The sequence below is a fragment of the Chiloscyllium punctatum genome, chromosome 1 (assembly GCF_047496795.1).
Source record: "Chiloscyllium punctatum isolate Juve2018m chromosome 1, sChiPun1.3, whole genome shotgun sequence".
Taxonomy (NCBI): Eukaryota; Metazoa; Chordata; class Chondrichthyes; order Orectolobiformes; family Hemiscylliidae; genus Chiloscyllium; species Chiloscyllium punctatum.
Window position 1 is genome coordinate 68431142 of NC_092739.1, and position 26446 is coordinate 68457587.

The 26446-nt window shown below is 40.3% G+C and overlaps 1 protein-coding gene across 3 annotated transcripts in view; it reads left to right on the forward strand.

Annotated features, from left to right (window-relative positions):
• The first annotated feature begins 2851 nt into the window (after positions 1-2851).
• The window catches only part of LOC140476030 (putative methyltransferase NSUN7), a 173555-nt gene continuing 149960 nt past the window's right edge, over positions 2852-26446 (forward strand). For all 3 annotated transcript variants that reach the window (XM_072567962.1, XM_072567970.1, XM_072567979.1), the window contains exon 1: positions 2852-3236. The gene's annotated coding sequence lies outside the window, so the exon portion shown is untranslated. The remainder of the gene's footprint in view (positions 3237-26446) is intronic.

A 26446-nucleotide genomic window follows, 5' to 3' on the forward strand; every position in this document is an offset into this window, starting at 1 on the left:
ATGGTGTCCAGAACTCTACACAATACTCTCGCTGAGGTCTAACTACTGTCTTATGTGGGTTCATTAAAACCTCCCTGGTCATGTCCTAGGCTGGTATTAATGAAGACTAAGGATGTGAAAATCACCTCATAAATATATGTTCTTTTCTTTGTTTCCAATCTCTGACTGGTAATACTTAGTGGATATAAGCAATTTTTTTTTGTAGATTGACTTTATTAACTTAACGGAACAGTTGGTGTTACTTCATTATCTGGAAGCTTTAATCAAGGATTTGAACTCTCCATTATAATTATTCTTCAGCCCTTCTGTTGGTATTATAATTCAGTTTGAGTTTTTAATTATGCCAGTCTACTGCTCTGTTTTCTGGTAAGGTATTTTAATTTTTTTTCTATTTTTGCTTTTTTTTAATAATTAAAATTTCAGGATTGACCAGATTATTCTCTGAAGATTATTCTGATGCTGTGGGATGTTTTATTTGTTATTGGGAAGACAAAGCAATCAGTTTTATTTTTCTGTAAAACCTGTTTAAGAACCTTTGAATGTTCACTTTGCTCTTTATAAATCTGACATGTGCTAACATCACACTTATCTGAGTTAATATATTGTGGGTTTATAAAGAGTTGAGCACAAGATTTTTGGCAAAAGCCTAATGGAGTACTTCCTTAGTATTCTTTTGTGGTCTTTTGGATGAAAAGTTCTTTTGATGTCTCAGTTGGATTTAAAAAGATCCTATAACATAATTTTAAACAGGGTGGCAGGGCAGGCGCTGAGTTGATTACCTCTAAAATCAGGACTGATATTTATCCTTCAATAAATATCACTGAACAATATTGTTTGGTCTTCAGCACCTTGCTGGATTAGGGTCATGTTGTGCACAAATTGGTTGCTTTATTTCCTATATTACAACAGTCACTACATTTCAGAAGTTACTACTTTGAGACAGCTTGTGGTTGTGAAAGATACTGTATAAAGATGTAAAAATTATTGTGTTTTTGTGGGGCATAAAAAAGTTGGAAAAAAGTAATTACTTGCATTGCAAGTATTTTGAGGTTAATGTTGTCTTCAGATTATATACTATGTGTTGAATTTTCTGTCCAGTGGACATTTTTAGGGTAAATTCTGAAGGCAGTTATTGCACGAGTGAACAATGGGTATTTATGGACTAATTTAATTGTTGGATTGTGTCCTTTTCTATTCATGAAAATGACCCACTGATATTAATATCTGGCATCCATTGTTGTACATTTGGAAATTGATTTCTAGCCAATCTCAGTAATGATTTCAATGTTTAATTTATGTGCTGTGTTCTATAATTGATGCCAGTCAAGAGTACCTTTTCTTTTGATTTTGGAATAAGTTTCAATTTGCCCAGGATCACTGTGCCATGATTGAAAATTGTTTCAGAAAATGTCCAGTTTGTGTGATGTGGATAATTAAAAATATACACGTTAAGCCTGCTATTATCAAAGTTGGATTTATAATTTCCAACTTCTATTCAACATTCTTCTGGTAATTTTGAGGGGGGGGGGGGGTGGGGGCTAATTACACTTTGCAAATTTTCCTCTTCAGAATCAGATTTCGTCTTTCTTATTGGTCTGGACCCAATTGTCCTTTGTCTCTTTGGCAGGAACTGACATGTTAGATTTTGGATGCTAAGCTTGTACGCCCTGTAAAATGTTACCGCTTCATTGCCAAAAGAAGCCACCAACCGCAACTGACACCACGAGTGTCAGTAAATGCAAACAAATGAATGTATGGTATCTGCACAGTTGGCTTTAGAATGTTTTTGCATAGGGGTGTGATGACAACGTTTATTTCAGAGTGGCCCTGGGGGTGTGCCCCGTGAAAATTTGATTTTGAAAATAAAATTGGTGCATTTTCCAGAAGTGGTCGTGTGAAAACAAGTCTAAAATCGAATGTAATTGAGTGCAATTGCGGAGGCATTGCCAATTCAGTGTTAAGCGAGAAAATAACACAGCAAATGAAGGTGCAGTGAAGCAGGAAGCAAGATCAATCATTGCAAACCTGTTGAATCTGATCTGCGCTGAAATCACGGAGGACACGTTCTGCTCGTCTCTAAATAGATCTGGACTCAGCAAACAGCCCAAAGTAAACAGGGTGGGGGAGGAAGAATTCCTGTCATAACATCTCTGAATAAAGTTAAAAATCACACAACACCAGGTTATAGTCCAACAGGTTTATTGGAAGCACTAGCTTTCGGAATGACGCTCCTTCATCATATGAAGGAGCAGCGCTCCGAAAGTTAGTGTGTTTCCAATTAAACCTGGTGTTGTGTGATTTTTAACTTTGTACACCCCAGTCTAACACCGGCATCTCCAAATCATCTCTGACTAGGTCGACTAAAGAGTGAATATGTAAATCTTCCCGGAAAACCGCTCCAGCATGGCACTCAGGCGGATTTTGGGAGGGGGGGGGGGATGTGAGAACACCTGTATTTGTGACCCCTCGTCTCCCCCGACGGTGTTATTCTGGATTACTCTCGGCCACAAACCCCTCCGCTGACACTGACCTGTTCACCCAGGGTCCATCCTCCAGCGGTGGGCCCCATTACCATGGAGACCGCTACCCCGGTCACTACCATGCGGGAAGAGCGGGTGTGCAAAGCACGCGGGGCAGTCCCCACCTCTCACAAATAAGACGAATCGTGATATGTGGTGCAACTATTCTTGAAAGAAAAATCTATGGTGTTTAGTGTGAGGGAGGGCGAGCTGCTTGGAGCCACAAATGAAAAACCCGCACCCCTACACACCTTCATTCCCCCCCACCTCTCCATTAGCACAGTGGAGCAGTCCATATTTAAATGATAGCAGAAGCGGCAGTGCCCAGAGCCGAGCCGCTCAGCTCAGTGACAGAGAGAAAAGAAACGGGAAAGTATTCATTCAGGATAGAACCTGACAGGGGGAGACTAGAACAAGTATTAACTCAGGATAGAAGATAGCATTAAAGCGGTACAGAGCATTTACTTTGAACAAAGTCAGCACAGAGCACTGGGGGAAAAAAACCCATTAAATCAGCGCAGCGTACAGGGAATAGCACAGCAGAGAACTTTAACTCAGCACAGGAGTGAGCATTAACTCAGCACAGAACAACAAAGATTACAGGAAAGATTTGAGGAGAGCAGAGCACTGGTCAGTACAACACAGCTTTTGGTCTGTCTCACATCGCCACTCGCAAACATCTCAACATTTGTCGAACCTGATACACGGCGGATCACTGTAAGTATTTCACAGATCTGGCGTTAAAGTCATTCCGTGCACTAATATAATCTGAGCGATAAAAGCGAGCGGGAAGTTGCACTTCTGTTCATGCTTCCGAAGAATAGGTGGGGTAGGAGCATTTAAAGTTCATTTAAAGAAGCGTGTAAACTTGCACTTTGAATGTAAAAACGCGATTTTAATGGATATAAGTATGCTCGTTTTCAGATGCTTCTTCACCATGCCAGGTAACATAATCGGTGAGCCTTTAGGAAACCTAAAATACATAAATAGAAAATGGGTCACTAACACCAGTGCTTCACCAGAGGCTCACTGATGATGTTACTGAGCATGGTAACAAAAAGGTCTGAAAACTAATCTTCCAGCTCAGGAGGCAAACTTACATCCAGAGCCTGGCAAACTTACATTCAGCTACAAATCTTCTCAAAACTCGCCAACACGATGTTAATATGAAATATCATGTTAAATCGATGTTGTGAAAGTTTGATGCTTATACGCACATGATTGAATAAAAAGAGGATAAACTTGGTTAAGATTTGGTTTTAGACTCCAGGTTATATGTTCCTTGAGTTTACTAGATGTTTTTATTCAGTCTGGTCAGATGTGTTATGGCAAACCTCTGGAGAAGATGGGACTTGAACCTGAGTCTTCTGGCCCAGAGATAAGGATTTTACCACTGCATCAATAATCTTACTGTTAGTTCTCTAACCATTTTCTAATCGACCTATTCGGAGATGTTATGACAAGCCTCTGGAGTAGGTGGGACTTGAACCCAGGCTGCCTGGCTCCGGGGTAAGAATGTGAGCACTGTGCCATCAGGAGCCTCTCAACTCCTATTCTTGCCCTTCCCTTGACAACAAATTTGCATGATTTCCCCTGTGTGAATTCATTCTTACTCTGCTGGATTTTATTATGTATTTGTAAATGCTCTGCTATTCCATTGTTGACAATTTAATATCCTTTAACATTTTCTAAATGACAGATTTTAAGCTAAGTAACCTGAATTTTGTCTTCCTCCCTTTTTGAGTAAATGTGTTACATTGGCAGTTTTTCAGTTCTTCAGGACTTTTCCCAAATCTAAAAATTCTTGGAAGATTACCAACAGTTATCTCTGTAGTGACATTTTTTAAAATCCTAGGATGCAACCCACCAGGTCCAGGGGACTTAGCAGCCTATTCATTTCCCTAGTACTTTTTCTCCAGGGATAGTTAGAGTTTAGTTGCTCTCTCAATCCCTCCTCTCCCCACCAACTTTTGCCCCTTGATTTTTAAAATATTTTTGGAATGCTATAAATGTGCTGGAAATAGATGCAACCTCTTTGCCATTTCCAAATTCCATATTATTCTTTTCCCTATCTTGTTCTCTAAAGGGTCTATGTTCATTTTGACCTGTTATTCTTCCTTTTTATAAATTTAAAGAAGATCTCGTCTGTTTTTATATTATTTCCTAGTCTGACCGTCAGTTTAATCTTTGCCATGTTTAGCACATTGTATATTTATTCTTTTAATTTGGAACTATTCCATTTTTTTGTAAACATATTTATTAGCAAAAAAAGTTTTTTGACTTTACAAAAATATAATGTTATAAAAAATATAACAAATACCTGTATAATAAAAAATGCCAGTTACAGTACAACTACTGTCTACTAACTACTAACCTACCCTGTAAAACAAAACAAGACTAAACACAAAATAACAATTCTTGGCGCAGAGCTCCCAAGCAAAAAAAGGGACCATTGTGTATATATACCTGTATGAACTGAGCAGTCATCCTTCCAGGGTCCAGAGCTCAGCAAACCTAACCATCTTGGTAAACAAACACCCTAGTTAAGATAGCAGACAAATCTGTGTCCAAATAACTCAAAAAGGGCTGCCATGTCTTATTAAAAAGGACGGTTGTGTGGTGCACCATATATGTGAAAAACATTCAAGGGACTGTGCTCCATAACTAATTTCCACCATCTCAGCTAGCCCAGGGGGTTCTCAAACACCCAATTCATCAGAATATTCTTCCGTGCACAGTAATTAAGAATATTAAATAGTTTCTTCCTATGCCTGTCTAAAGATGATAAATTCAGTAGACCTAGAAGGAGAGATGTCGGGTCTACTTAAGCTTCAGTCCTCAATACCCTCCCTATCTCTCCCACCACAGTGCTATAATAAACACAGAGCTTGTGGCATGCCCAAAAGCAATGGGTATGAGTATCAACACTTATTTTACATTTGGGACACATTGGAGAAGCCCCTTTTTTAAACTTTGCCAGACAGTCCGGTGCCAAATAAACCCTGTGCAGAACTTTTAACTGCATAGCATTTGTCCTATTACAGATTGAGATCATTTGTGTATTCTCCCATATGTCCTCCCACATTTCAGAAGAGATCTACAGTCCTCACTCTTGCTCCCAGACTTCACATAGCTGGTTAATATCCTGCCAGGCCCTACCACCCAGTAGGCGATAGAGGGCACTAACTGAAAGGGTGCTGATGGAACGTAACAATAGCTCTCTGTATCAGGCTTAGTGAGAAGTGTAGTCGTCTTCTGGATGAAATCCCTAGCCTGAAAAAAACGGAAAAGACCTCTACGGGGCAGCCTATGTTTGCGGCTCAATTCCTGAAAAGACATCATAACCTCCTCCTCAAACAAAGTCTCCCAAACTGGAAACTCCTCTCGCTGCCCATCATTTGAACCCTGAGTCCAACATCCCTGGTCAGAACCCAGGCATACCAACCATGGGAGGTGTGTGGCGAAGTGGATGAGCAACCCTCACTCTGATGCATTGCGCTCCATGCCTTGACCGTACTAATGACAATGGGTTTCCATCAGTGGTCCAAAACTATCCTCATTGTATCCATGAACAACAGGTTGTTAAGAGGGCAGTTTGCCTGGGAGGCCCCGATATCCAGCCGTGTTGAGCCCGGATCGTTACCTGCCCAGTCGCACAAAAAGGACAGCAGGGAACACACTTGATTCTTCCTGATGTCTGAGAAATCAACTCCTCCCCATCCTTGAGGCAACTGCAATTTAGTAAGTTTGATGAAGGGTCACCCACAATGAGAGATGAAAGAACTAAACCAACCCATACGTTTCCACAACATTGATCTGGGAAACACACACATGGGATAAAGCAAATGAGGGAGGACATTTATCTTAAGGGCTATTCGGCCCAACCACGAAATTGGAAGAGCCTCCCATCTCTGGAGATCTTGTCTAATATTGTCAAGCAGGTGAACAAAGTTAGTCCGAAATAAACAATCAAACATGGGGCTAATAAAAATACCTAGGGATCGGAAACCCACCTGTGACCACTTAAAGGGGAAACTAGGGCCACCTTCAACCTCTGGCACTTCCTTAAGGTGCCCCAAAGGCATAGCCTCTGACTTTGCACAGTTGATCTTATTCAAAGACTGTGAGAAGATTTGTAGCTCGGGTGCTCGTTGTTGTGGTTCTGTTCGCCGAGCTGGGAATTTGTGTTGCAGACGTTTCGTCCCCTGTCTAGGTGACATCCTCAGTGCTTGGGAGCCTCCTGTGAAGCGCTTCTGTGATCTTTCCTCCGGCATTTATAGTGTTTTGAATCTGCCGCTTCCGGTTGTCAGTTCCAGCTGTCCGCTGCAGTGGTCGGTATATTGGGTCCGGGTCGATGTGCTTATTGATTGAATTCTCAGAACAGCCAGAGAATTCCTAGAGGCATGGCACTCATCCATAGATTCAATCAATAAGCACATCGACCTGGACCCAATATACCGACCACTGCAGCGGACAGCTGGAACTGACAACCGGAAGCGGCAGATTCAAAACACTATAAATGCCGGAGGAAAGATCACAGAAGCGCTTCACAGGAGGCTCCCAAGCACTGAGGATGTCACCTAGACAGGGGACGAAACGTCTGCAACACAAATTCCCAGCTCGGCGAACAGAACCACAACAAGTTGATAGCCCCAATTGAATTAATACATTGTATCAGATGGGATACGGAGGTCATTGGGTCTGATTTAAAAACAGAAGGATGTCATCCACGTACAGTGTAATCTTACATACCCTCGATCCGACTTCCGGAGCGTTTATGTGGACGTCTGACGAATGGCCTCTGCCAGCAGCTCTATCATCAATGGTAAGAGGGGGCAGCATTGACGACTATCCCTGCCAATGCTAAAGTACCCAGACTTCACCCTGTTGGTGATGACCATGGCCAGAGGGTGGTGATATAAAACCTCCATCCACCTAGCAAAGACCCCACCCGGCACAAATTGCCATAAGATATAAAAGAGATACGGCCATTCCACCTGGTCAAATGCTTTCTCTGCATCTAAGGAAATCACCAACCTTTGGATCCATCATTGCTGACATGCTTGAACCATATTCAGCAGTCTTCTAATATTATTAGAGGACCTACGGCCCTTTATTGAAAAAAAAAATTATTTGGGAGAGAGGGAAAAAAAGGGAAAACAGGAAAGAAGGAAAAGAGGACGAACATTAACCATATTTTTCAGACCAATCGGTCTATTTTAAAGTGTCCACAAAGTTCTTGGCTTTATCCGCCAAGTCAAACGTATAAACTGAATCCTCGTGACTGAAATGGAGCACCACTGGGTACCTCATGGAGTATTGGATGCCCAGGTTCCTCAGCCTCTTCTTAACTTCATCAAAGGACTTCCTCTTTTGGATTATAGCTGCTGAAAAATTTTGGAAGAACATAATCTTTGACCCCTTGTGCAGCAGGGACTGTGAATCTTCCCCCAGTGATTGGGAGGCTTCTATCACTCTTTGTTTGTCCTTGTATGTGAGAAAGTGCACTAGGATAGGCCAGGGGCGCTGTACCGGCATGGACCTGCGCACCACCACCCGATAGGCCTTTTCAATGTGCAGCTGGTTGGACTTGATTTGAAGGCTCAGGAACTGCGGTAGCCAGTGTTCAAAGAAGCTCACTGGGTCCCCACTTTCTTCACCCTTTGGGAGCCCGACAATCCGCAGATTTGTTCTCCGACCTCGATTTTCAAGTTCATTGACCTGATCTCGCAAGGCCTGCAGTTGCTGTTCCAGGGCCTGTATCCATCCGGACGAGGACTCAATTGCTGCTTCCGAGGCCGTGGTTCAACCCTCCACCTGCACCCCAAGGCCCTGGACTTCCTGTTCATGCGTTTGCAGTATGGACGTGAGGGGTTGAATCTGGGCACAGATCTCCTCGAACACAGCCTCAACCTTTGTGTTAAGTCGCGCCATCGCCACCGTCACTTCCTGTGGGTCCGTGAAGTCCCTCGAGGATTCTGGAGAGGCTGCTGCTGTGGCCTCTGGCTTGTCCAGTGCTGCAGGGGAGTGTCATCCCTGCTGCTGTTTGTTCGCTCCCTTTTCCTTTGGCATCCTTCCCACTCCAAAATATGAACAATTATATGTTCTCAAAGTTTTAAATTAACAATTCTCTCAAAAGTTAGCCAGGAATGACAATAAACTCCAATATGCTTTGGTTGTTAGGCAGTTCTAATGAATCGCCTCCATCTTGCCGAGTCCTCTCAATTTGATACTGTTCTTAACTTCTTTGGTTTATTATGATTGGTTTATCATCTTCCTAGAATTCTCCTTCCTCACTTTTTGCTGTGAGTTATTAACTATTTTCTTTTTTTTAATAGATATTTTTATTAGAAATTTAACATTTTTACAAGTTTACAAAAATAAACAAAACTCTCAAGTACAAACATTGATATACAATTAAATCTTAAATATATAATAGCCAAAATTTAACAAAAGAAAAATACAGAGGAAAAAAAAAACAAAACTCAACTAACTACTAATCTAACCGACAACTAACCAGAGTGTATATTTAAGTCTCTTACATTATTCAAATAAGAGAAAGAGAAAAAAAAACAACGGATAACAGAAATTGGGTAGTGAGATACATGCTCTGAATGTATTAACATCAAATGTAACAAAACCCGTATTCGTGCAGGCTTCCTCTCCTAAGGGGCCCCGGACCAGCCAGGTTTGTAATCTCAATTAAATAAAAGCCCTTATTAGGATAGCCGAAATATCTGTATTTATGTAATTCAAGAAGGGCTGCTATATTTTATAAAATAATTCGGTCTTTCGGTGCACCATATTTGTAAGGAAGTCAAGGGGAATAATTCCATAATTAATCTGTACCAATTTGAAACTCCAGGGGGGCCCTCAGCCACCCAGTTTACCAAAATATTTTTCCTTGCACAGAAAGAGAGAATAGAAAATAGTCTCTTCCCGTACATGTCCAGGGAGGGAAAGTTCAAAAAGCCCAAAAGGAGAGATACAGGGTCCATTTTAATTTCCGTTCCTAAAATTTCTGTCAGGGTACTTGCTACTTTAGTCCAGTATCTACGGATCTTATGACAGGTCCATAGGCAATGTACAAGAGTGCCCACCTCTATTTTACATTTGGGACACATTGGAGATGTTCCTGCCTTAAATTTTGCCAATCGATCCGCTGCTATATGGGCCCTGTGAAGTATCTTCAACTGAATGGCCTGAGTTCTGTTACAGATAGTAATTCTTCTAGCGTTTTCCCAAATGTCATTCCACGTTTCTATAGAGATTTCTAGTCCCAAATCCTGATCCCATGTTTTAAGCAGATTGTCCATATCTCCTGATACTTCTTCATGTAGTAAATGATAAATAGTACTGATGGAGGATACCCCCATTGGTCGTAGTACTCTACATTCTCTGTCTGATTTATAAAGACGATCTAATAACGTAGTCTTCTTCTGTATATAGTCTCGAATTTGGAAGTATTGAAAGAGGTCTCCAATAGGTAATCCGAATTTCTGACGCAGCTGTTCAAAAGACATCAGGACCCCATCTTTAAATAGGTCCCCTAGACATGAGATACCCCTGGATCTCCAGAGTTTAAAAGTGGCATCTGTAAACCCCGGTTGGAATCCCCATGCTCCCACTATCGGTGCATAGGGGGATGTTTTATGTGAATTACCCTCATTTTGCCGCATTATATTCCAAGCTTTAATTGTGTTTAGTACTATAGGGTTTTTACAGTGATCCGTAACGATTTTCCTCTTGTCTGAAAATAAAAGGTTAATAAGTGGGTATTTTGCTTGAGAAGCCTCGATGTCCAGCCAGATTGATTGTGGATCAGACAAGACCCAATCAGCTTTGTAACTTAATAGGGAACTTCCCAGATTTTAGGAAATATCAGTTAAGTTCACTCCTCCCCTTGCCTGTGGAAGCTGTAGTTTCTTCAACTTAATGAGGGGCTGTCTATAATTCCAGATAAAGGAACCCAACCGGCATATAATTTACGTAGTGCCAGCCTCGGCAGCATCACCGGAAGCATTCTCATAGGATAGGAGACAGGGCAGGGCATTCATTTTAATTAGTGCTATTCTACCCAGCCAGGAAATTGGAAGGTCTCCCCATCGCTGGAGGTCCTGCCTTATCCTTTCCAGTAAATGCACAAAATTAGCCTTATACAACCGACCAAATACTGGAGTAATAAAAATGCCTAAATATAAGAAGCCCTCCGGGGACCAACGAAAGGGAAAAAGGGATCCGTCCACTAAGTGGGGTATCATAGCAAGGCCACCCATTGGCATAGCCTTCGATTTTGAGAAATTAATTTTATAGCCTGAGAATGCGCTAACTGTATTAATAACTTGGATTAAGCGAGGTACGGACATCAGAGGATTACTGAGGAATAGAAGAACATCATCTGCATAAAGGGTAATTTTATGTTTACCTGTACCAATCCTCGGGGCCGTTATATTAGGATCAACCCGTATAGATTCTGCTAGTGGTTCAATTATTAGCGTAAATAACAATGGCGAGAGAGGACATCCCTGATGGCAGCCCCTACCCACACTGAAGCTATCCGAACCTAATCCATTGGTAACCACAACTGCTTTGGGATCACTATACAATGTTGAGACCCATTTGGTAAACACCTTTCCAATGCCAAACCTTTCCAATGTGTAAAACAAATATGACCATTCAACCCTATCGAATGCCTTTTCCGCGTCTAATGAAACTACCACTCCTGGTATCTTTCCCTGATGGCAGGCTTGAATCATATTCAAAACCCTTCTAATTTTATTGGATGATCTACGGCCCTTAATAAACCCCGTCTGATCCTCCTTTATAATATGTGGCAGTACCCTTTCTAGTCTCAATGCTCACGTTTTAGAAAGGATTTTAAAATCTACATTTAGCAAGGATATTGGTCTGTATGATGTATAATCTGCTGGATCCTTTCCTTTTTTTTTAAGGATAAGAGAGATATTTGCCTCTTTCAGCGAAGGCGGGAGACAGCCCTGACTGTATGCGTAGTTATACATGTCCATAAGTGGACCAGCCAATATTTCTGTAAATTCTTTATAGAATTCAGCTTGAAAACCATTTGGGCCCGGTGCCTTACCACTCTGAAGTTGCCTGATTGCGTCAAGTATTTCTTGGACTGTTAGGGGAGCATTTAAGACCGATACCTGTTCCGGAGTTAGGCCCGGAAAGGTCAAATTTTTTAAAAATGATTGCATCCTCCTAGCCCTGTCTTTACAATCCTGCGATTTATATAACTCAGAATAAAATTCTCTAAAGATTGCGTTAATCTTTTTATGATCATGAGTCAAAATACCCGTATTTTCCTTGATAGACGTAATAGTCTGAGGGGCCTGTTTTTTCTTTGCAAGAAATGCTAAGTATCTACCCGGTTTGTCGCCATATTCATATAACCTTTGTTTTGCAAATAATATTTCCAGCTTAGCCGTTTGAGTAAGCGTAGTGTTTAGAGCTGTCCTAAGAGCCGTAATCCTTTGCAATTTAATAATAGAAGGTCTATCAGTGTATGCTGTTTCAGCTGCTTTTAAGCGAGCTTCAAGCAGACACTGTTGTTCTCCCTTTAATTTTTTCTGGGTCACTGAGTAGGAGATAACCAAACCTCGCGCATGAGCTTTGATGGTCTCCCACATCATTGATGGGTTGCTAGCCGTACCTGAATTGATTTCTAAAAAAGTTTTAAATTCTTGAGAGAAGTACTTCACAAATTTACTATCTTTCATTAGGAAGGGGTCCATACGCCAATGCCGAGGGGATGTCCCATTGTTCCTCGCCTTGGTTTCCATATATACAGCAGCGTGGTCGGAAATTGCGATACTACCTATTTTACAGGATGATATGGAATTTTAAAAAATTCCCTTGACATTCCAGGTACACCACTTAACCGACTGATCAACCATAATCATCCGGGCAAATCTGAGACCCCTCGGGAGGGGAAACCCTATCCAGAACATCCCGAGCATAGAGCATATAAAATTCACAAAAATAAAGGCTCTCTAATACACTCACAACAGTATAGTAAAAAACTATTTCTAAATAATAATAAAAAAGTATTTAAATGGAGATTTTCCCCCTTGTTCCCGGGGGTGTCACTTCCTTTCCAAAAGTCCATCGTATCCTCTCCCAACCAATGCCCCACCCTTGACCCCGGCGCTCCTCAATAAAATGAGGAGAATTCAGATATAATACAAAGCTAGAGTTAACAGTGAGCACCCTACCCCCAGCCGCCCCCCCCCCAACCCACGCCAACACCTGGATATATTTGGTAATGTTAATACCATGTATAAACATATATAACTATAAAATTACAACCTCAACAAATAATTAAATATAATAATACAAAATAAGAAGGGAAAACAACCCCGCTCCTAGAGACAGAGGTAAAATAGAATAACGTAACCACCCCCCCCCCCCCCCCCCCCACCACACCAACATTAACTAACCCCCCCGGCTTATATATATCATACATACATATATATACATACCCACATACATACAAAGAATAATTTTTAAAAATCCCAAAGGGCGGAGAAAATCGTTAAATAGAGAACAAATAAATAAATCCCTCTCCTCGCCCCCCAAGATAATATTAAACAGTCAGGTAAGAAAAAAGAAAAAGGGGGGGATATAAACTGGAGTGGGGGAAAGGCAAACCAACATCCATTATCTCTTACAATTTATCTAAGAGAGTCCAAAAATTCCTTAGCCTTTTCTGGCGATCTGAAGTTATACACGGATCCTTCATGGCTAAAGTGTAGCGTCGCTGGGTAGCGAAAGGAGTACTGAATATTTAAGTCCTTTAAACACTTCTTCGCCTCATCGAATGCCTTCCTCTTTCGGACCCGAGCTGGGGAAAAGTCCTGGAATAAAATGATCTTGGTTCCTTTATAGATCATGGCTTGGGAATCTTTTCCAAGATTTCTAGAGGCTTCTAGGAGTATCTGCCTCTCCCTATAGCTCTGCAGCCGGAACAGGACCGGGCGGGGACGCTGGTTCGAGCTGGCCCACGTATTGCGACCCAGTAGGCCCATTTCACCCTTACCTGGCCTGATCCAGCCTCCAGATTTAAAAGCTGTGGCAGCCACTGCTCGAGAAACGCTGTAAGCTGGCCTTCCTCTTCCTGTTCGGGAAGGCCCAGCAAGCGAATATTTCTTCGACGACCTCGATTATCGAGGTCATCAATATGATTCTGTAAGGTCCGGACTCGCTGTTCGAGAGTCCGGACCCGATCCACGGCCATTGCGCTGTAGTTTCGGAGGTTGTGGCCTTTAGCTCCGCCCCTTAGACTCGGCGTTTGATTTCTTTAATGTCTCGGTCGTGCTTTTGCAGCGCGGCCGAGAGTGAGTCCCATCGAATTCGGGATTCTTCAATAAAAGCATCGAGTTTAGAGATGATTTCCACAAGGCTCGCCACCGTAGGTAAGTTCCCCGGGACGGTTGTGGACGCCTCTGCTGCAGCTGGAGAGGGTGGGGGTGGGGTTCCTGCTTGCTGAGAGCTGCAGGCTCCCTTCCCTTTAGTTATTTTTACTAAAGATTAGATTGTTTAAATTTAATACTAAGCAACTAATTAAATTAATCAGCTATTTTAAATGATTTGGTGAGTGTGGTGGGGGTGGGTGACCCACTTTACCCAAATCTTGGGAGGAGCACTGTAGACTCAGACTTGCTGGGTTGCCGCCATCTTGGATCCCCATTAACTATTTTCTTAAACATTTGCCATTGTCACTCAACTCTTTTCTGCTAAACTCCTTTTCCCAGTCCACTTCAGCCATTTCCATATAATTGCCCTTCTTTAAGTTTCACACAATTGTTTCTGATCCAAGTTTGTCTGTCTGTCTGTCTCTCCCTCTCTCTCTCTCTCTCTCTCTCTATCACAAACTGAATGCAAAATTCAACTTTGTTATGGTTACAGCTCTCTTTCTGACATAATTTATTACACATTACCAAATCCAAAATATCCTGCCCCCAGTTAGATCCAAAACATATTGTTCCAAAGCTGTCCTGAATGTATTCTGAATTTTCCTGATGCCTAGCTTTTTCAGTTTTATTTCCCAAAGTGTATAAAGATTAAAGTCACCATGGTTACTGTACTTTTTCTTACACGTCCTCATTATCTCTTGATTTATTCAGTCCTAAAGAAAAGATACTGTAAGGGGAGTTTATTCCCACCAGTGTTGTCTTAATAATTTTATTTGGACTACACAAAATCTGATCCTAGATCATTTCTTGCTATCATATATACCATCTTATACTAACAAAGCTACTCCACCACCTTTCCTTCATTCCTGTCCTTTCAAAAAGTACATACCTCTGAATATTTAGTTTTCAGCTTAATCTTCTTGTAATCATGTCTCCATAGTGTTCCCAATAGCATGTACGTTTAAGTAAAAAGACATAGCTTTTTTTTTTACTAATTATTCCCCTTTATCCCTTTTGTTAATGTTTGGGTCTCAGGTCTGGGTATCTTCCTAGCAAGGTTCAAGTGAAGGCTGATTGACTCACTGGAACACCTCCATCTACCCCAATATGTATGCCAGTACCCTATTGAATCCATGTTCTTTGTCACTAAGCTTTAAGCCATGCATTTAACTTGCTGACTTGAGATAGTTTGCTGACATAATCCTGAGTTTTTTAGCTTGGCGCTTCTGCTTATTAGTAAAGATCCTAACTGAATCTCCTTTCCAGTCCTATCAATATTGTTGAACCAACATGGTCAATGGCAATTGAATCCCTCCCTCCCATTCCAATTTCCTCTCTAACCCTGAAGAGCTGCCCTTAACCCTGGCACCAGACAAGAAACAGAGCCTTCTGGATTCAGACTCACCGCTACGAGAACAGTATCTACTATGGAGTGGGCAACAACTTAGCAGACCATATATAATGTGGGGAATGTTAGTGATCTCATTGAAATTCAATGGACTGAATGGCCTACCTCTACTCCTGTGCTGATTTTCCTCCTGCCACTTGAATGGTTTTCTGTACCATGGTGCCATGGTCAGTTTGATCATTCTGTCTGTGATCCCGACTCTTGCCCACATAGCTTTCAAGAACCTCATAACTATTTGTCGATTGCAAGGACAGAGACTCCATTATAGACGTCACATGAGATCCATACCTGGCTCACCTACGATTGCATTCTGCTGTCCTTGGTCACAAGTAACATTAAGTTTTTAATGTAAAACCTTAATGTAACTATAAGTAACATGAGCCAGGCAATGACCACCTCCAACAAGAGAGAGATCCTAGCTTTTGCCCAAGAACAAAGAACGATACAGCACAGGAACAGGCCCTACAGCCCTCCAAAGTTGTGCTGGCACATTTTGCCCTTCCGTACTAAAACTGTCTTCATTTACAGGATCCATATCTCTCTATTCCCTTCCTATTCATATATTTGTCCAGATGCTTCTTGAATGCTGCTTTTGTGTCTGCTTCCACCACTGCTTCTGGAAGTGCGTTCCAGGCTCTTAACACCCCTTGTGTGAAAAATTTGTCATGAAATTCAATGGCATTACCAAACTCTCACTATCAACATACCGGAGGTAACCATTGACCAGGAACTGAAATGAATCAGCCATATAAATATTGTGGCTACAAGAGCAGATCAAAGGCTATGAATCCTGTAGTGAATAACTCATCTCCTGATTCTCTAAATCCTGACATCTACCACGAGGCACAAGTCAGTATTATGAGGGAATAATCCCCACTTGTCTGGATGGGTACATCTTCAACAATATTATCAAGCTTGACATCATCCAAGACAAAGCAGCTGCTTGATGGAATCTCCCTCCATGAACATTTATGTCTCCACCACCAAATGTACATTAGCAGTGGTATGTACCATCTACAAGATACATTGCAAAAATTTACCTAAGCTCCTCAGTACACTCAACTTGTAGCCTCTATATCGTGAAGATAAAGGACTGCAGAAACATTGGAACGCCACCACTGACAAATTTCTCTCTAAGCAACATACCATCCTTACTTGGAGATATGTCACCGTGCCTCCAGTGTCACTTGGTAAAAATCCTGCAACTCCCTCCCTAATAGCACTGTGGGTTTACCTACATTACGTGCTTTGCAGCAATCAATTTAAGAACACTGCTCACCGCCAACTTCTGAAGGGCAGGTAGTGACGAGTAATAAATGCTGGCCGAGTTAGTGAAACCCACAATCTCTACTCCAATTTTTAAAATTAATCTGTTCAGAGATATTATCACATATCTCTGGAGCAAGTGAGACTTGAACCTGTTGGCTCAGAAACAGGGACACTGCCACTGAACCACAAGAGTCTTACCTACAACCCTTAACTAGCTCAAAGAGTATTGCTGAGCAGGCAATGTATCAACCGAGTGTGACTGAGCAGGATTGTCCATCCATTGGACACCTGTTTAATAAGGTGCTGTCTCAGTTGACCAGCACATGCGAAGTGCTTCTTCCCTGCCTTCCACAAATTAAATCTCCACCCACATTATGTGTAGCAATTTCCACTTTGATGGAATGATTTCCACCTATTCTGAAAGACTCTCAGCATGAGTATTTTAGATGGAGTACCAACAATTGCACCCCCCAATACCATCCCCACTACCATCACCCACCACTTTTGTCCCTATTCTAGTCCATCTTCATTGGTTGCCATTAAGGTCCAAAACTAGCTCTGGAAACCATCCATTTGAAGGTGCCTTACATTTTCCTGACTCAAAGGCATTTGCACCCTGATGTGTCTTGACTCCTCCCTCCTCATAAGCCTGTGTATCTTTAACCTTCAGTTTCCAACTCCCACACTACTACATCCAAACACCCCCATTCCCCTGATGTTATCTTTGCCCAAGCCCTTCTGACCAACATCCAAATATGTCCAGTGTCCTGAACAGATAATTCACAGTTCTGAAGAAGGGTCACTAAACCTGCTGAGTTTTTCCAGCAATTTCAATTTTGTTTCTGATTTCCAGTATCTGCAGTTCTTTTTTTTTCCCCTTCACACACCCTGAGTGATTACAGCCAAGACCTTCCATTCCAGGACTTACCACAGCACACCCTTGCCTGACTAATTTTAATCCCTCCTCTCCTTCAACTTCCCTCCTTTTTCCCCTTCCAGTCAGTGCCTTTTGTTTATTGAGTGCCAGTCAGGCTTGGAGATGTGCTGTGTTCCTCTGTTTGAGGTTAACTGTACTTGGAGAAATGAGAGCAGGATGATTGTAAGCATCTTTTAAAGTCTTATCACTAGAAGGAAAAAGCAGCAAAAATGTACCTTGTGAAGGATGAAGTGCAACTCCCAAGATACACACCTGCATTTGCAATCAGATTTTTTGATTGGGTAGAGGTTACTTGGGAAGCCAGAATTGCTTCTAATAAATTGTGCTTTTATAAGATGCAAATGCATGCAGATAGGCCTTTCACCACCCTCAATTTGATTCTTTGCCTCTCACCAGATTAAGTTACCCAGCCTGGTATTTTTCTCCCCAAATTGGAAACTGGAAAATCCTGCCTGTTGTTTCATGTCAGTGATCTTCAATCAAAATTACAAAAAGTTAGAGATGCACCTTTGAAGAAGAGCATAGAGGCGTGGAAAGAGGAAACTGTTTGGAGGGATGTGAGGGGTTTGGGAAATAGGAACTTTCCCCGTTTTTGTTCTCTAAACTTTCCCTGTTTTTTCTCACTATAGATGCTGCTGACCTGCTAAATGTTTTCAGCATATTCAGTTATTTCAGATCTCCAACATCTGTAGCATTTTGCTTTTGTTCTGGCATTCTGTAAGACTGTGACAGTACATTTTCCCTCCTTGACCTCAATTATGCTATTTCGCCCTGTAGCATTTTGCCCAATGTTGTGAGATGGTTTCTATTTATTTCTCCTTTTACCATACCAGTCCTTGATTAAAGATCTTTGCCAGACCTTCTCTTCCTGGAATTGGAAAACAGTGCTACGTTGGTAATATCGATAGTAATTCAGAGAGCCAGTCTCTAGGGGCATTGGTTTAAATCTCACTACATGCCTGATGGAATTTAAATTTGACTAAAATATCTGGAATATAAAGCTAATTTTAATAATGGTGCCATTAAGGGCAATAAAATGTTGGTCTTGCCAGTGAGTCCCACATCCCATGAAAAGAATAAAGAAAGAAAAAAATTAGCATGCTTCTAACTCTATATATAGATTGCCTATGCCTTTGCTATAAACCATCTAATGCTGATCTCCTTTTGCATTAATTCATTGCCTCCAGACTCTGCCCCATTTTCATGGCTGGCCTTCCATCCTTAATGGTCCATTAGCTTCAGTTCTCTGAATTCTTTAGTATCTTTATCTTGCCTTGCATGACCTTTACATTTACATTCGCTTTTCTACCATTGAGTTAGTCTTCTGAAACCACAATTTTAAATTCATTCGTAATCTTTTCCCATCCTACCTGAACCGTTCTTCAGTGATACAACTTCTGCTATCTGTTTCTTTGACTTACAAAGTATGTAAAATAATTTAATATTGGCCAGTTGATAATGGTGATGTAATGGAAAAGCTGCCCATTAAAAGCTGTTATTGTGACCTCATAGACAAAGTGGTGTTTTATGGGAAATAATTTTTAAGCAGATATTTAACAAAACCAAAACAGTTTTTATGTATTGAATACCATGCATTAATGAAAATGTAAACAGAATGAGGACACAGTAAAATAATTAAGGCACGGCATACTTTTAGTTTCAGTAGCATCTTTTGAGCAGGGTCCAGAGGCTTCAATGAAAGCAAAGGTGTTACGTCTTTTAGTAGCAGCTTCTGAGGAAAGATGTACATCTTGCAATATAGATTGAAGATTATTGGGTAAACTGATAATTTTCCTGACAATTCATACAAGGTAGGAAACTTGTATATTGTCAAGTTTTGTCAATAAACATTTCGGCGAAGAACATGTAAATTTAGAACATAGAACAATACAGGGCAGAACAGGCCCTTTGGCCTCGATGTTGTGTCGACCTGTGAACTATTCTCAGCTCGTCCCTCTACACTATTCCAAAATCATCCATGTGCTTATCTAAGGATTGTTTAAATCTCCCTAATGTGGCTGAGTTAGATTTTGAATCACAAAATGGCTATAGTATGGAAAGTGGCCATTCAGTTTGTCATATCTGTGCTGACTTTCTGTAAGATCAATGCACTAGTCCTTTTCCCCATTGTCCTGCATTTATTTTCACTTCAGATAATTATGCAATACCCTTTAAAGCTGCAATTGAATTACCTCCATCTCACACTTAAGCAATGCACTCCAGAACCTTTCTTTGGTTCTGTGTGAAATAGCTTTTTCTTTTACTCTGTAATATTGATATTATCCTTAAATCTGTGTGCCCTTTGGTTCTTAACCTTTTGGCCAATTGAAAAACTCTGCCTATCTACTTTGTCCAAATTTCTCATGATTATAAAAATGATAGGATATAATAAAGCAAATAGAGGTATGTGTAGCTAAAGCATTGGAGAAGTGATAAGTGACTTCAATCTATAAACTGTCTGGGTAAATCCAATGCACACCAATGCTGTGGAGGAAGAATTCCTGCAATGCGTTTGAGATGGTTTTTCTGGATCAATATTTTAGATGAAGTATTATAAAATAAAAAGCTAATTAATAATCTTGTTGTAAAAGAACCTCAAGGAATAGTGACCATGGTATGATAGAATTTGTAATTGACTTTGAAAAAGTTGTATTTCAATCTGAACCTGGGCGACCATGAAGATATGCAGAAAAAGTTAGCTGTGGTGGATTGGAAAAATACAGTAACAAAGTTTGACAATAAATAGATAGTGGCTAGTACTTGAAAAACTAATGTTTTGTTTTTAAAAAACAAACATTGTTTATAAGGCAAAAGTACCAAACTTGAGAAACAAGAGAGTCATGGATAACGAGGGAAGTTAAACATAATATTGGATCAAAGAAGGAGTCTTATAAAGTTGCCAAAGAAACTTGTAAGTTTGAGAACTGGGAGAATTTTGGACTTCAGCAAAGGAGGATCAAGAAATTGATAGAGAGAATAGAACATGAAGATAAAAATATCAAGAAACAATAAAAAAATTGTAGAAGTTCCTAGAGGTATGTAAAAACAAAAGGATTAGCAAAGACAAATATGGAGCAGGCAGAAGTAGGAGAATTTATAATATAACATTGCAAAACAGAGAAACTAACAAGTACTTTATGTCTGTCTTCACAGTGTAAAATACTTTTTTAGAGTTTTGAAATAGCAGGGAGTTATCAGCTATACTGGGTTGGCACAAAAGAGGAGTTGAGACCATTGGTAAATCAGCCATAATCTTGTTATGTCATAGTCCAAATGGCTTACTTCTTTTCCTATTACTTATGCTCTTATAATGTTCTCTCTCATGCAATCACATCATTCCTATAATGTTGTGATCAGAACTGCACGCGGTACTCCAACTGAGGCCCAAGGTGTCTTTTATACAGTTCCAGCACAACGTTCCTGATCTTGTATTCTAGTTATTTTAATTGACTTGTTCAGATACATTGTAATGTACTTCTGAGGCAGCTGGGATTTGAATATGAACCTTCTGGCCCAGAGGCTGGGCACTACCACAAACATATTTTTGCACTATCTGGAGGTTTGTTCACCTTTATCACAAGAGAACTTGAGTAAAGGAACAAGGAAGACTTTCTTCACTTGTGCACAATAGTGGTTAGCCCGCATTTGGAGTGTTGTGTACAATTCTGGTCTCCTTGCTTATAGAAGAATATACTTGCTGTAACAGAGGTTCACTAGACTGATTTCTTCCTTCACTCAGAAGGTTGCGAATCTTTGGAATTCTCTGCCCCAGAGGGCTGTTGAAGCTCAATCGTTAAATAAGTTAAAAACCGAGATTGATAGACTTGTATTTACTAATGGCTTCAAGAGATATGGGGACAGTACAAGAATGTGGCAATGAGATAGTTGATCAACAATAACATAGAATAGTGAGCAGGCTTGAAGATTGAATGGCTTATATATCCCTATGTTCTCAAAACTTCTATCAAATCTCTTTTCAACCTCAATTAAATAGTGGATGGAGAGTTCAATGAGCATAAAATTAAAAAAAAGTAAAACGAAACCAGAGTGCAGAGGTACAGTATAGTAAACAAGTGAATGATAATCAATGTGCAACAAAGTCAGTTGAAAATATATGCAAAAGAATAGAAATTAGAACCAGAGGGAGTAATAATGGGGAAAAAGTCAAAAGGTTCTTTACCTGAATGCACACAGCATTTGCAACATTATAGAGGACTGGTCAGTACAAATATAAATAAAGGAATATGATTTCATAGCTATGACCGGGATATGGTTATGGGGTGATCAAGACTAGAACTCAAAGGCATTCAACATTCCAGAAGAATGAGCGAAAAAGAAAAGGAGGTCAGGAAGCTTTGTTAATAAAGGAAGATGTTAGTATGGTGGTGAATTGTGATAGAGGTACAGTTGATTGTGATGTGGAATCAGTTTGGCTGGAAATAAGGAATGGCAAGGGAAGAAGTCATGGGTGGGAGTCATTTGTAGGCCCCCAAAGAGCTGCCTCTTCATAGGCTGAAGTATAAGTTGGGAAATAAAGGAGGCATGTAAAAAGGGCAGTACAGTTTGTCATGGATGATTTTTAATTTGCGTATGTCTGGACATATCAGATGGGCAGAAGTGATATGAAAGACAAATATGTAATGCATCAGGGATTGCTTCTTAAAGCAATATTTTGCAGAATCCACACTGGAACAAGGCTATTTTAGATCCACTAAGGTGTACTGACATGGGATTACTAATCCATTACATAGTTAATGATCCAACAGGGAATAGTAATCACAACATAAATAAAATTTCCGATTCACTTTGAGGGAGACCAACTCAACTTTCAAACCTACTTCAATAAGGACTATTTACAGTAGTAGGAAGAAAGTTCTCTAAAGCTGGCTGGGAATGTAGTCAAAAAGGAAAGCCAGTGGATGAGCAGCCAGTTTAAGCAGATATTTCATTATGGTGAACAAAAAAATTATTTCAGTCCAAATAATTCAAAAGGGATCTTGATCAACTGGGTCAATGGGCTGAAAAATGGCAGATGGAGTTTAATCTGGATAAATGCGAGGTATTGCATTTTGGTACAACAAATAAGGGTAGGACTTATACAATTACTGGTAGGGCCTTGGGTAATGTTGTAGAACAGAGGGACGTAGAGGTTCTTCAGGTACATTATTATTTGAAGTTTGTGTCACATGTAGACAGGGTGGTTAAAAAGGTGTTTGGTATTTGCTCAGTCCTTTTGAGTATAGGAGTTTGGAAGTCATTTGTGGTTGTACTGGATATCAGTGAGGCCTCTTCCGAAATACTGTCTCGTCTGGCCGTCCTATTACAGGAAGGATATTATTAAGCTGGAGAGGGTTCAGAAGAGATTTACCAGGATGTTGCCAGCTAAAGAAGGTTTGAGTTACAAAGAAAGGCTGAGACTTTTTCACTGGAGTGTAGAAGGTTGAGAGGTAACCTGAGAGAAGTTTATCAAATAATGAAAGGTATAGATAGAGTTAATGGTACTGGTAGTTCTCCTATAACACGGTAGTTGTGTTCCAGTGTGATGCCGTGTTATGGAAAAGCATACAATGTAAATAATGGGGTCTATGGGAAAAACAGGGTTTGGGTGAAATACCAAAAATATCAGTAACAATTGAAACAAAAATAGTAATTAGCCTAACAAAAACGATAGCACAGTCTAAGTATATCTTTTAAATCATTATATTTTAATGAAATAATACAGTAAATTTAACACTTTAACACTAAAATCATTGATTACAGCACTGTACCTCCCATGAAGCTCTTCACCAGAAAGAGCACGAGCCAACTGACCACGTGGTACTAACATGGAAGTCCAGTCCTTCTCAAGATTCTTCCCTGGTTTGAAATTTCCTTCTAAATGTAGGCTGCAATTCCCAGTTTCAAGCTAAGTTTCAAGGCTTGCAGAGCTGATTGTATTTGTGTTTTAGCTGAACACACTGAATTTGCGTTTTGGAGACAGAGGACCCTGAGACTGGATTTTGCTGTTCAGCTAATGCCAGGTTGAATCACGTAACAGCAAACGGGAGTTTGATTTATAAAAAAATCCACAATTCACAAATTACATTGCAACCAAGTCCTGTTTAATAAACATGCATTATAAGAGAACTAATTGCAGCTATCTTTTCCCTCGGATGGGGATTTTAAGACCGGGGGCACATTTTTAAAGTGAGAGGAGAGAGATTTAAAAAGTCATGGGGGCAAATGTTTTACACAGAGGGTTGTTGGTGTGTGGAATGAACCTCTTAAGGAAGTGGTAGATGCAGTACAAAATTTAAAAGACATGTATTTGGATAAGTACATGAATAGGAAAGGTTTGGAGGGTTATGGGCCTGGAGCAGGCAGATGGGACTTGTTTAGTTTGGGATTATGTTCGGCATGGACTGGTCAGACCAAAGGGTCTGTTTCTGTGCTGTATGACTCTATAAGAAGATAGGTAAGCCACCCGCAGTCAAGGACAGTATCCAATGAGAAACTAAGGTGTACAAAGCAGCAAAATCAAATGGTAGGCCAGAGGATTAGGAATTTATTTGGAAATGAGCAACAAATGACTTAAGTTTAGAAAGAGGGAGAAAATTGATTATCAAAGTAAATTAGCAAGGAATATAATTAGCAAGGACTTCTATGAATATGTAAAAATAAAGTAACTCTAGTAAGTGTGGTACCTTGACAAACCTAATGGGATTGCAAGCAAACAAGTCACCAGGACTTGGTGGCATGCATTCAAGCATTTTAAAGGAAATAGCTCCAGAGATAGTCCAAAATATTCCAGAATGTTGCAATGGATTGGAAAATCACTGACCCTAACACCTCTCTTCAAGAAGCAGCAAAGCAGCAAAATCAGCAAACTGTAGCCAGCTGAACAGCTGTCATTCCTAGAGTCTAGAACAACAAGCAGAGTTGATTAAAAGGGAAACAGTAAATGTAGTGTATTTGGATTTTCAGAAGGCATTCAATAAGGTGCCACATAAAAGGTTATTGGGACAGTTAGGAGTTAACAGTATGGCAGTGTAATGTTTAGAATGGATTGTGGATGGTTCACAATAATGTGCCTTTTTCAGGTTGGAATGACTTAACTAGTGGTGTGCAACAGAATTGGTCCTATGGCCTCAATTACTAATTGCATAAAGCCTATGATCCTTATTTATTGCTTTCTCAGTCTACCTTGCCACCTTCTGATTTGTGCACAATTTCTGCAAGTTCCTCTATTCTTGCATCCCATTTTGTCTTTTCTAGAGATGAATAATTGAGGAACAAATACCTTAATAAATCAAAATACAAAGACTGTCCAAGCTTGAGTTATGCAAAGAAAAATAAAAGGACTTGCATTATTTGCATTTTCCATTACCCAAGGTTATCCCAAAGCACTTTATATGGATAAAGATATTTTTAAGAGTAGAAAATGCAGCAGCCAATCAACACAATCAATCCTACACTGCAACAGTTGGCTAATAAGCAGATTTTAATGATTTTGGTTATGGTAGAACAACAAATATTTGCCAGGATCCCTGGAAGGACATTTTTGCTCTTTGATATTAGCACCATTGCATTTCTTTATAGGGCCATGAGACCCCAAGTAGAGCCACGGTTTCGCATCTCAATTGTATTTCCTAAGCACTGGGCAAAAGTCAATTTGAATTAAGTGCTTAACATTCTGGAGTGAGATTTGAACATAACACCTTCTGAGGTTGAAAGTGGTACCACCAAGCCAAAGTTGACATTATACACTCTAGATTAGGTATTTGGACTAGGTCAAACTCTGTTTGGTAAATGCTCAGAGTTATGGAGCACTGCTGCTGGACTCAATATTCATAAATTAGGAATGGTAAAGTTGGCTAGTATTCCAATATCCATTAAATACCTCTGTAAGTAGTGTTGAGTGAGATTAAAATAAATTTTGATCTGTGATGTGCTGTGCATCCAAATAATCTGTTGGTCCTGCCAAGATTCTTGTGAATAATAGTTGCTTGGTTGAATCACAGGAGCATGTTTAGCACTAATGGTACTATACTTTTATAGAAATTTAATGACTATAGGGGAGAAATAAAATTTTGTAGATAAAATTGAAGGGAGGTAAAGTTTGAAGAGGGAAACAAATGACATAGCAGTGAATCAACTGTGAAAATGAAAGTTAAAATAGATATTAGAGACAGATTGCAGTATTTTAAATAAAATCTCATTCTCTATTCTCTGCACCTGCAATAAGAAGATTGTGATTAAAGAAGATTCTGCTTTTAAACATTGGATGAGCATTTCTCTCTATGTTTGATTTGGTAGGGACAGAAACAACACTGTTGTAAACTTAATCAAGAAGTAGAATTTGTCTCTCACGTGCTGAGAAATATGTGCTGGTGAGGTATGGGGGAATTTTCAGGACTGGCATGGAATACAAGAGGAAAGATCCAATCAAAAGGATGATGAGATAATTTAATTAACAACAATTTAAGTATAAAGCAACTAAGGAATACCAGTTTATTACTGTTTGAGATTAGATTAGATTCCTTACTGTGCAGAAACCGGCCATTCGGCCTAACAGGTCCACACTGACCCTCCGAAGAGTAACCCACCCAGACCCATTCCCCTACACATGCACCTAACACTATGGGCAATTTAGCATGGACAATTCACCTGACCTGCACATCTTTGGAATGTGGGAGGAAACTGGAGCACCCGGAAGAAACCCACACAGTCACGGGGAGAATGTGCAAACTCCACAGACTCCACAGTTGCCCGAGGCTGGAATTGAACCTGGGTCCCTTGCCCTGCAAGGCAGCAGTGCTAACTACTGAGCCACTGTGCTGCCCCAAGCAGTGTTCTTGCTTGTAAGGTGCAGGCTGGAATCTCTTTATACGGGTGTTTG